The sequence below is a fragment of the Podarcis tiliguerta genome (genome assembly GCF_965153285.1).
Source record: "Podarcis tiliguerta genome assembly, chromosome: 13".
Lineage (NCBI taxonomy): Eukaryota > Metazoa > Chordata > Lepidosauria > Squamata > Lacertidae > Podarcis > Podarcis tiliguerta.
The window spans coordinates 4,950,341-4,963,053 of record NC_139546.1 but is presented as its reverse complement, the minus strand read 5'-3'; the positions used below and the strand labels follow the sequence as shown (position 1 = coordinate 4,963,053).

At 41.3% G+C, this 12,713-nt stretch overlaps 1 long non-coding RNA gene across 3 annotated transcripts in view; it reads right to left on the bottom strand.

The window, feature by feature from the left end:
• LOC310661677 overlaps window positions 1-12,713 on the bottom strand; it is a 37,193-nt gene extending 24,480 nt beyond the window's left edge. Inside the window, exons 1-2 of one of the 3 annotated variants that reach the window (XR_014504044.1) lie at window positions 10,668-12,713; window positions 1,725-1,833 (exon numbers count right to left, since the gene is read on the bottom strand). This is a non-coding gene — a long non-coding RNA (uncharacterized lncRNA). Of the gene's footprint in view, window positions 1-1,724; window positions 1,834-4,745; window positions 5,592-10,667 lie in introns of those variants that run through there. The other 2 variants (XR_014504045.1, XR_014504046.1) reach the window with 2 other exon arrangements.

The following is a 12,713-nucleotide window of genomic DNA, read 5'->3' as shown; positions in this document are numbered from 1 at the left end:
GTACCGTATTATATACTGTGGATTGATGAATTTATTCACTCTTTCCAGCTGGGTCAATAGCAGAAAGTTGTTGCTTTTTTGTGCCAAAATTCAAACTATACCTTTATAGGGAAAATATCTTTCCTTCTGAGTTTTATTAGACTCTTTCCCAATTAGAACAGCAGGCAGACATAAGGCCAAGAAGTGCAGCTGTTCTGTGTCATCTGAAGGCACCAGCTACCCTCAGCAAACCTCCATCAGCTTGCTATTTCTCTTGTGAATATCACCAATAAGATTAAGAAGTAAAGAATGTGGTTTTTTCCCAGTCAGAACGGTTGTTTCATCCTCTTGTTGAATGCCACCCTCCATCTCCAAGCAGTGTGACATTCCAAAGGTTTGTGTTTCCTTCCGGAAATGAGGCACAGACTGTTTTATTTACACATATGTACAGCCTGAGCCAGGGATTCGGGTGGCGCTGTGGGTTAAACCACAGAGCCTAGGACTTGCCGATTAGAAGGTCAGTGGTTCGAATCCCCGCAACGGGGTGAGCTCCCATTGCTCAGTCCCTGCTCCTGCCAACCTAGCAGTTTGCAAGCATGTCAAAGTGCAAGTAGATAAATAGGTACCGCTCTGGCGGGAAGGTAAACGGCGTTTCCGTGCGCTGCTCTGGTTCGCCAGAAGCGGCTTAGTCATGCTGGCCACATGACTAAGTCCAATAAAGCGAGATGAGCTCCGCAACCCCAGAGTCGGTCACGACTGGACCCAATGGTCAGGGATCCCTTTACCTTTAAAGAAAGAAAATCTGGAAACTTAAGAAGGTTCAGGATAATATATCTCTCCATGAAGAAAAGGAAACAGAAAGTGGTCTATTGTTATTAATTAATTAATTGATTAATTAAATTTGTATACTGCCTTTCATCCCAACAAATTCAAAACAAACCAATAACCCGCCCTCCATTTAACACATTTAAAAGGCAATAGAATGTTAAATAGCTGGTTATAGAGAAATGTTTTCGCCTGGCGCCTAAAGATATCAAATGAAGGCGCCAGGCAAGTGGAAGAGGCTACACAAAGAATTGTCTCAGTTAATGATCACGGGGTCCAGGTTGGTTTACCTGGGGAGCGGAGTTCTAAGTTCCTCTGGTGAGAAATTAGTGAAAGAAATGAAGGGAGACCAGAACCTGACCATTTTCATAAACTGGAGCCGGAAAATGGCTGCAAATTTCATGGTAAGATACTAACAGCAAAGTTGTTGATCCTAAAATTATGCTTGTGTTGTGTATTGTTTGTGACAAATGTTCCTGGAGCCTATTTAAATATCTGCAGTAAATCAAAGGGTTTCAATAATTGGAAGCATTTGAACCCGATTGGATCCAAATGTGGTTTTTTAATGGAAGAACTTAGAAAATAAAATTGAAAGTGGTAAATTTATTGATGATTCCCTATAAAAGGCAATTCAGAAAGAAAAAGAGAAATGGTCACACATTTTGAATGTTATTTTGACATTCTGTTTGTGCAAAAAATAATATTACTCTTAGGGGATGTACAGGAATTGCTGGCAAACCAAACATGGAACTTTCTCTAAATCTCATTGAATTGATTAGCTATAATTTAGTGCAGTTGTCATAAAACTGCCTTTCTACATATTTTACATAAAATACAAAATGATTTCCTCCCATTGTTGGGGGGAAGTAGTCATGGTGAGATAATTTATACGATTAGAAAAAGAGTGTAATCATTGCTACCTGATTGTAAATCCAGATGTTTCTTACCATGACCATATTTGTCACATTATCAGCTACGCCCATCTTTATCCTAGAAACATTTCAATCGAGGAACGTTTTGTAGAGTTAACTGAAACAAAACCAGAGTCAGGCAGTGGTTTAAGTAGACAAAACCATGAACAGATTAAAGCAAGATGTCAATATTAAAGATGCCCAAAGACAAGGATACAATAACGGGGCAAATGGCAAATATGTGCACAATGGTATTGCACATAGCTGTCAACTTACAGATTTGAAAATAAGGGGCCAGCAGCCTTGAAAATAAGGGACCAACAGCCAAAATAAGTGACCTGCGGCCTCACCTGTTCCAGGCACTCCAGTCTTCCTGCCCTCCTGCAGTCTGGTCAAACTCATGCTGATAGCTTCGAGACCACTGTCCAACCAACTTTGTAACCAGAGGTTCAACTGAATAGAATCTGAATCACATGCACCACAAGGCCTATGCAGCCTCAACTTAAGATGGCTCCCCGGCCTGGCTTTGCACTGCAAAGTTTGCAGCAGCACGTGCAACAAAATGGCGTTCAGCATTCAAAAACCCCCTCAGCTTGCATTAACTAGCCACACACAAGGCATGCAGGCTCCACCCCCCAGTTGTTCTTAGACTTCTTATTGGGTGAGTAACACAGCCAAGCAACACAGTTGGAGCCTCCCTCCTCCCTGGCCGGCAGGGAGGGAGGGAGAGGAGCTGCTTCCTTTGAAATTTAAGGGACATCATTTAAGGGACATCTATCAATAAAGGACAGCAGCGGGACATGGCGCTGGAATAAGGGACTGTCCCTTCAAAGAAGGGACACTTGACAGCTATGGTATTGAAGCCCTTATATTAAATGATTATTCAACGTAAATTGTACTCTAGACCCACTGAAATTAGTGGCATGACTAAGTTAGGTTCGTTCATTTCAGTGGATCTACTCTGAGCAGGACTTAGTTCAATACCACACAAATTTGGCAATATTTTTTCTCATTTTGGTTCAACTGTTTATTTTTTTTAATTGCTTTTTTCTCCTTAGTTTCAAGGAGATATATTGTTTCATATAATTTCTAGGCCATTGACTGTAATAAGGTTGATGGCAATGATGAAGTCATGATAAAATAAGTCACAAATAAATAAGCATTGTGACGAAGGGGAACACTTCGGCACAGAGCAAATTTGATCACGCAGAATTCTGTTGCTTCTTCACACATGGGAATCAGCCTTAGGAAACTGCATCAACTCTTGCAACCACTGCTGTGCTGAAGGAAGAGAGTGTATCTCCCCTTCTGTTTTTATAGGGTACATATGCAAACCTTCTTGCTTCTCTAATATTTGAACTAAAATAGTAAATGCATGAACAATAGTAAACATTATAGTGAAGTAGAGAATGCTTTTAAACAGTCACAATGACCTCTAATTTTATGACTTGAATAAACTTGAACAGAGCATAAGTAAGGGAATTTCAAGAGGCCTAATAATGCAGTAGGCATCTTGCTCATTGGAATTTTTATTATTATGCCACTGATTAAATACATGGTGAGCAAAAGAGATTTACGGAAAGTAAATAGCCGGAGGCAGCAATAAAGAAGCAGAATAGCATCAGATCACTTCTCTGATACACGGCGTAGTATTTTGACAGATGAGAAAATGAAGCAGGGTCCCGTCCCCCCCATGATCTTTAAACCAGATCCCAACAGAAATCAGTGGACTTTGGCCTGCAGTTAAACGGACGAAGGCCTCCAAGATTCAACAAAGGAAAATAAATGTTCCACTTTCATATTAAAGCTACTATCCTAAACATATTGATTTGGCAGTAAATTTAATTAAAACCAATGGCGCTTATGTCTGAGTACATGGGAGGGCAGTGATGGGTAAGCATTTGAAAGAAAGCATTTCCTTACATCCCCAAAGTGGGATATTTATGAAGCTTATTTTATCTATTTTCATATTATATCATACAATCGTCATTTTTTTTATTCAGTAAACCAGGAAAATTTCAACATCTATTCACTGTCATTATTTTATTGTATTTATTAACTCATTTATATGCTGCAAGGTCCTTTTAGACAGTTCCAACAATTAGTGCTGATGGGACGCAGGTGGCGCTGTGGGTTAAAGCCTCAGCGCCTAGGGCTTGCCGATCGAAAGGTCGGCGGTTCGAATCCCCGTGGCGGGGTGCGCTCCCGTTGTTCGGTCCCAGCGCGTGCCAACCTAGCAGTTCGAAAGCACTCTCGGGTGCAAGTAGATAAATAGGGACCGCTTACTGGCGGGAAGGTAAACGGCGTTTCCGTGTGCGGCTCTGGCTCTCCAGAGCAGCGATGTCACGCTAGCCACGTGACCCGGAAGTGTCTCCGGACAGCGCTGGCCCCCGGCCTCTTTGAGTGAGATGGGCGCACAACCCCAGAGTCTGTCAAGACTGGCCCGTACGGGCAGGGGTACCTTTACCTTTAACAATTAGTGCACTGTCATTACAATTTATATCTTCCAATATCAACTTTAACCAACTGGTCTATTTTTCCCCCAGTGAAGGGGTCTTGGGAATAATATTTATTGGCCAGTGTTTGTGACTCAACATTTTATTAGAAAGCCCTGCTGTCAAATGATTTTTCTGCTTTCCTCAAAGCCCCCGAAAGAAAGGTAGGTCAGACATACAACATTATTTTACTTCTGGGTTTCCCTTTGTTGCTACAACTTCTCAGATGGGTACATTATATACCGTATTTTTTGCTCTATAAGACTCACTTTTTCCCTCCTAAAAAGGAAAAATGTGAGTGCGTCTTATGGAGCGAATGCAGGCTGCGCAGCTATCCCGGAAGCCAGAACAGCAAGAGGGATTGCTGCTTTCACTGCGCAGCGATCCCTCTTGCTGTTCTGGCTTCTGAGATTCAGAATATTTTTTTTTCTTCTTTTCCTCCTCCAAAAACTAGGTGCGTCTTGTGGTCTGGTGCATCTTATAGAGCGAAAAATACGGTATATCTAATGTGAGAATTTGTAACAAAAGGACATACATTAATTCTCAAACCTGAGCCTTTGTAATTTCACTCCCAAGTCCCCCATCTCAGATCTGGGGGGGGGGGGGGATAACTACCTACAATTAATACAAGAGTAAAAAGCTGCAACCACATCTGGAATACAGATGCTTTTTATAGACATTATTATTTCAATGCTCTTTACCAAAGACCTTGAGGTCACGATCTTCTTACCATTTCCTCTACAATGATAGTAAGACTACTGTAACTCTAGAATAAGCATTTTGAGAATGGCACTATTGCCATTATCTAAAAGCAAGTTGCTGAGTCAACCTTATGATTTATCCTAATTTCATGGCAAATTTCTTTGGCCCTTTGGTAACCTGATAACTTATAACAAATAAACTACTGGCTTCTGTTCACACAGCCAGTCAGAAAGCTTCTGGGCATCCATTTGCAAAAATGTGCTGATGACTTTGTTCTTCATAGCTATTTTACAGATAGAATCAGCGTGTTTACGGGTTAATCCAGACTTAGTACACCTGTAGAAATCAAGGGGACTGAAGTTAGTTACTGTGTGTTAGTTACTCTTGATAAAACTAGCTGCTTGTTTAAACATTACTGGGTTACACCAATATGCTGGTTTGCTTATTCTGCATTGGCTGTCTCAAGTAAGGATGGTTGGAGTACTTTGGAATGAAAATTCATGGGCTGCGGTTGTCCTCCGGAGGCTGCATCCAACAAACCTATGTGTGAGCATGGAGAGAAATTTGCACAGTGACGAAAGACCCTTTGAATTTTCTGCTGCAGTTCCTTGCTCTGGTGCTGAAGGGGCAAGCCATTCTTCAATTTCTATTACAAAATGAAATCAATTTATAAATACACACCAAGCAGCAAAATGGAAGAGTAATGAAATCCCCTCTAATCAAGATTGGATCCAAAAGCTGACAGAATATGCTGAATTAGTTTATCAGAAAAAATAAAGAATAAATCAAAACAGGAATTTGTTTCTAAATGGGAGGTTTTCAAAGAATATCTGAAAAATAAATATAGTAGTTTAAATTCTGTTGCAGCATTCGAGGAACTTCAGTAATAGTTGTAAGGTAGATATAAGAAATTAGATTTAATGAGAATAAGTTTAATTTTTAAAAAAATGTGTATTGGCAATAAGAAATATGAATTTGAAGTATGGAATAGACGGGAGATTGGGTCTTTAGTGTTAAGACCAATAGATGTTTTATTGTTTGCTAAGAATATTATGTGTCTATGGTTATTTTTGTAATTTGTGTATAATTTGGTATTTGTGTTTTTTGTTTGTTTGTTTTTCTTGTTGTATAAATAAAAAACTTTAAATAAAAAAAATAAAAAAATACATTTATAAATACACACTAAGTCTGGGGCAGTACTGTAAATGGTAGGCTGCAGCGTGCTTTTTGGTGAATCTGGAGACCATGATGAAAATAGAGAATAAATACCACAGTAAAAAATAATATACAACTTTTATTAAAGCCATTAATGTAAATACTGTTACGCCACCCCAGGTGTCCCAGGTGCTTACCCAGGGTTCATGTTTACTTTTGGGAATAAGGCACAGCAGAGACTGTGGCGTCTTTACGATATATGGTTTATTTGCACATATAAACAACCTGAGCCTACAATGGAAGGGTTCACAACATTAACACCCCAAAAGGGTCTTGCTTCTCCCATATCAACAGTTTGGGATTCCAGCAGAGGTCTGGTCTCTCTTTCTCTCTCTGCTTGCTGCTTTGCTTCTAGGCCGCACTGCTGCTTCCCTCTCCACACTAAACCCTGCCTTTTTTCATCCTCACTATCTGCAAGTTGAGGGTGGGCCCTGCAGCTGCTATTTACTTAAAAGGGGAATTGTGAATTTGCTAATTGTATGCTGAATTTCATGTCTAACGAGACTCTGCTATGAGCAATGGGTCTAGTTGAGACCTCCGGGTATTTTTGTTGTTGTTTAGTCATTTAGTTGTGTCTGACTCTTCGTGACCCCATGGACCAGAGCACGCCAGGCACTCCTGTCTTCCACTGCCTCCCGCAGTTTGGTCAAACTCATGCTGGTAGCTTCGAGAACACCATCCAACCATCTCGTCCTCTGTCGTCCCCTTCTCCTTGTGCCCTCCATCTTTCCCAACATCAGGGTCTTTTCCAGGGAGTCTTCTCTTCTCATGAGGTGACCAAAGTATTGGATCCTCAGCTTCATGATCTGTCCTTCCAGCAAGCACCCAGGGCTGATTTCCTTAAGAATAGAGAGGTTTGATCTTCTTGCAGTCCATGGGACTCTCAAGAGTCTCCTCCAGCACCAGAATTCAAAAGCATCAATTCTTCGGTGATCAGCCTTCTTTATGGGCCAGCTCTCACTTCCATACATCACTACTGGGAAAACCATAGCTTTAACGATACGGACCTTTGTTGGCAAGGTGATGTCTCTATTTTTTAAAATGCTGTCTAGGTTTGTCATTGCTTTTCTCCCAAGAAGCAGGCATATAGGGTGGTGTATAAACTGAAATAATAATAATAATAATAATAATAATAGTTCTAAAGTACGTTTGCCTAGGATTGTAGTCTAAAGCATGTACTTTTTTCTCCAGCTGAAATCAAAAGGGACTTAGACATGCCTAAATTTAGCTGGATTGCACTCAATAGCTCTATTATCAAGAAAATCTGAGTACTGAAGGCAAGCATTAATAGTGCAATTTCACCATTCCTGCTTCTGTTAAGAGTTTCTCTTCATTCGTGTCCATTTAATAAATTATCACTGCAATCCCATCCTCCTCTAGGGGGTCCCAGGATTAAGCCACAAAACTCTCAGCAATGTGTCAGTCACGTGACTCATGCACTGCACAGATTAATTTGTGACTTTCCCTGGAGCTGGGAAATGGTTGTTAACTGCTGTCTGGGTTATCCAGTTCTGGAGAATTGTTTCCTTCATGCAGTCCGGTTTCCCAATAAAAGGTCTCTTTCTCTTTTATGGGCCTTTTAAAATGTCTTTCCTGCAAAATGCAGCAGATGCCATTTACATGTGCACAGGAGATGTTTCTTGTTTAAATAATGTTTCAAAGAGCTTTAAAGGGCTCTTTGGATATGATGCAGGCCCAACAGGGACACAAGGTTTGGTCTTGCACACTGGCATTTCTGGTGCTTTTTTTTATTTTTAGAAAAAGAGGAGCCGGAACCCACCACGAACACCTCCCTTGTTCTCTTATAATGGCAATGACACCCACCTGAATGGTGCTGGACCTGAGTTTTGGCTGAAAAAAAGTCCTGGACATTTCACACATTGTAGTTTGCTAAACCTTCTGCTATTAAGCATTATTAATACAGTGGTGCCTCGCAAGACGAAAAGAATCCGTTCCGCCAGTCTCTTCGTCTTGCGGTTTTTTCGTCTTGCGAAGCAAGCCCATTAGCGGATTAGCGCTATTAGCGGCTATTAAAGGCTTAAGGGATTAGCGGATTAGCTGCTAAAAGGCTATTAGCGGCTATTAAAGGCTTAAGGGATTAGCGGATTAGCTGCTAAAAGGCTATTAGCAGCTTAGATCAGCTGATAAGCGGCTTAGATCAGCTGTTAGGCGGCTTAGCCATCAGCTGTCAAGCGGCTTAGCTAACAGCTGTTAAGCGGCTTAGGGGCTTGGGAAAAAGGGGGGGGGACCCCAGGAATCGCAAGACATTTTCGTCTTGCGAAGCAAGCCCATAGCAAATTCGTTTTGCGAAGCACCTCCAAAACGGAAAACCCTTTCGTCTAGCGGGTTTTCCGTCTTGCGAGGCATTCGTCTTGCGGGGCACCACTGTAATTACATTAAATATTGTAGGATTTCTATCTGTAAGATGAGTAAATGTGTTCTAAGTAATAATAATAATAATTTATTATTATGGTCAAAGACCAGCTTGTATTAAAATATTATTAAAATAGAAATTACATAGAAGAGGGGCCAATAGGCACCCTTGCCTGACTCCCTTAAAAGTTTTAATGGGGTCTGTTAGGTGTCCTGGGAGGCTACACCTGACTCTAAGAGCCGTATTTGCATGAACTGCCTGGATTAAAAACAGGAGCCTTCTGTCTATGGTGGTACCCTGAAGTCTATCCCAGAGTCTAGTTCTGGAGACTGTGTCGAAGGCTGCTTTTAGATCTACGAAGGCAGCGCAGAGTGAGACCTGCTCTCCTGATTTATATTTTTCTATGAAACCTAGACAGCATTTTAAAAAGTAGAGACATCACCTTGCCAACAAAGGTCCGTATAGTAAAAGCCATGGTTTTCCCAGTAGTGATGTATGGAAGTGAGAGCTGGACCATAAAGAAGGCTGATCGCCGAAGAATTGACGCTTTTGAATTATGGTGCTGGAGGAGACTCTTGAGAGTCCCATGGACTGCAAGAAGATCAAACGCATCCATTGTTAAGGAAATCAGCCCTGAGTGCTCACTGGAAGGACAGATCCTGAAGCTGAGGCTCCAATACTTTGGCCACCTCATGAGAAGAGAAGACTCACTGGAAAAGACCCTGATGTTGGGAAAGATGGAGGGCACAAGGAGAAGGGGACGACAGAGGACGAGATGGTTAGACAGTGTTCTCGAAGCTACAAACATGAATCTGACCAAACTGCGGGTGGCAGTGGAAGACAGGAGTGCCTGGCGTGCTCTGGTCCATGGGGTCACGAAGAGTCGGACACGACTGAACGACTAAACAACAACAACATGAGGTGTTGTAGCATTAGGCAGTGATCTGTTGTGGACCTTCCGGGTCTAAAGCCCACTTGTTCTATTGCCAGAATGTCTTCATTTTCTAACACTTCAGTAAACTTTTTAAGTAGGTGCTTTGTGTAAAGTTTACTAATCACACTTAGTAAGCTAATCAGCCAATAGTTTGATGTGTCCCCTCTATTGCCCTTTTTATAGAATGGAACTATTATGGCTGTTCCCCATTCCCTTGGGATGTAACCAGTCTCCTCTATGTGGATACAGAGAGGCTAAGAAAGGCGCCCACAAACCCAACTATGATTTTAGCATTTCTGGCATAATGCCATCTGGGCTGGGGGGCTTTAGTGTTCTAAGTACTTTATTCCTGAGTAATATGCTGCCTATACAGTGGTGCCTCGCAAGACGAAATTAATTTGTTCCGCGAGTCTCTTCGTCTAGTGCTTTTTTCGTCTTGCGAAGCAACCCTATTAGCGGCTTAGCGGATTAGCGCTATTAGTGGTTTAGCGACTATTAGCGGCTATTAAAGGCTTAAGGGATTAGCGGATTAGCTGCTAAAAGGCTATTAGCGGTTTAGCGGCTTAGAAAAAGGGGGTGGGGAGCGAAAAAAATTCTCAAGACTCGCAAGACATTTTCGTCTTGCGAAGCAAGCCCATAGGGAAATTCGTCCTGCGAAGCGCATCGAAAAACGGAAAACCCTTTCGTCTAGCGGGTTTTCCGTCTTGCGAGGCATTCGTCTTGCGGGGCACCACTGTATATGCTTTATACATATAAGCTGCAGCTAGGTACACCTTTTTGGATTATTCACTTCTGGAGTCGTGACAAAATAAACATGATCTATGTTGGTCAGGTATCATGTATGTGTTTATTGCTATTATTAGATAGATTAGGTGGTTTCTATAGGCTGCACCCCTTTACTTATGGGCTTTGCCTCCTGGTGCATGAGCTAGATCCCTTTACCACTGCTCTTTCTGGGATTCTGCCCTTTGGCACAGGATTGTACCCATATGCACCTTTATTTATCACATTTATAGCCTGCCCTTCACCAAGTCATCCCAGGATAGGTTTCAAAAACATCAGAAAAACAAATACAGGTCGCATTAAAAAAATCTCATTTTATGTTAAGGTAAAACAAGAACATAGCAAAGGCTTGCCAAATGTATTATTTATTTTGGCTCCAATCCAGCTAACATTTGTTGTATCTTATTGAAATGCTTGTGACCAGGCTTGATTTAGTTGCAACAACTTACCTTGGTTGTAAGTCTATTGAACACAGTGGGCCGTACCACTAAGTAAACTTGCTTAGGACTGTGCTAAACCTTGTTGTATTGATATCAATGGGACTCAGTCGTTTCAGGTGGATTATGAGCTTTTCCTTTACAGCAAAGAGCCCTGGGAGAATAACATTCATAAAAAAAGCCTGAGAGGCTTATAACACCCAGAAAAAGTTGAGCATCTCCATGTGAGAACAATAAGGCAGGAAAAACTGACAAAATAGTAACCCGGTGAGGAAAGCAAAACAGAACATACTGTTCTTTGATAGTACTCTATGTGCATTCTATGGATCTGCAGATCTTGGCACCTGGCGACTTCAAGAAATTTACAGTCTAGTGACATGTTGTACAAACAGGTAATCTGGGGAGCATGCTCATTTTTTTTCCATTTGATACAATGCAAACGCTCCCAACTTTCTGACAAAATTCCCTTTAAGACCTTCATGAACTTTTTTTTAGTGGTAGGGTGGAAAACTGCCATCTCACTCTGCAGAATTCTCTGCTTACAATATTACTTTTTAGATCCTCTATTTTCCATCCATCTGTTACAACTGCCCGGGAAACAAATGACTTTAAGCAGATTTGTGGTGCTGTGACATCAAGGAGAAAGAGGTAAATCTCCTGTGCAACGAAATAAGACATCTCACACACATGAAGGGGGACAGAGTAACTAAATCTCCTTCCACAGGGACTTTTCCCTTATACTAGTCTATAGCAGCTTCTCTCAACCTTGGGTTCCCAGATGTTACTGGACTACCATTCCCATCATTCCTGAGTGCTGCCCCTGCTGGCCATGGATGACAGGAGTTGTAGGCCACCAACATCTGGAAACCTAAGGTTGAGAAAAGCTGGTCTTACAATATCACAGCTGGGAGTGTTGTTGAGGTTTTGTTTGATTTTTCTGCTTGATTTTTGCCTGCTGAAATGGAAAGGTCTTTGCTGAGTGCCTGAAGTTCAACAGGGATGATTGTAATGCTGCCATATCATTTGCAGGGCTGCTATTACAGAGATGATGTGTATGTGGTCCTCTTTGGATGCTCTAAGGCACTATATAAACATTAAGTATTATTAAAATTACATAATAAAACAGTAATAAACTATCTATAAAAGCATAATTATCTCATCCTTAAACTCTCTTCTAAGCTAGAAAACTATAGCAGTAAGAACTAACTAACTTGCTGATAGACGACTATTCCTCCCCCCCCCCTTTATTTTCTTTTATTAACTCTTCTGTCGATGGTATTTGCATCCGCCAGGATATCAGGAATCCTTCTGGAGAGATTCCTTAACATGAAGCCTGACTCTAATCTTCTGTTAGACTCCATTAACTTGCTCCTACCCACCATACTTCCTTTACATATTCATACTTGTACAAACAGTGACCCGAGTCTTTGTTCTTTTTACTGATGTGTGCTTTATTTCCACAATCTCTTGCTCATTCACCTTTAAAACTGATTTTTTTATATATAATAAAAAACTAAATAATGCAGGGAACATCCATGAATACACAAAAGACCTCCTGCACAAAAGTTCATTGTAATCACACAAGGAGTCCGGAGGAATTGCCCAGTGTGGGGATATGGCTGGACACACATCCCTGAAGCCCCACTCTATTTTGATGACAAAGTCTGAAGAGGGCTCTCAGATCTGGTATTCCAATCCCCAAGTCTTTAGACTCTCATGAAGGGCTGTTGACCATTCTAATGCCTTTTGTGGGAACTTCAGAGTGAGAAAATGTTGCTCTTCCTGGAGTCAGAAGCGCCTGAAGGTATTGGCACCATTAGAAAAAAAAACTACACAAAAAACCTGCTATACCTGCTCAGGTTTCTCTGAATCTGACTGCATCAGGGTGCTGAGAAAAGTGAATTAAAACCTGTTATTAATTCTATCTAATGCTAATAGTGACCTCTGCTGTCTGTAACTATAACGACACCATTGTCCCATATTTCTGTCCTTATTCAAAATGTAAAAAACCGAAAAACAACTAGAGTTCCAGGCTCCCTTGGTACCTTCCAACCCAAT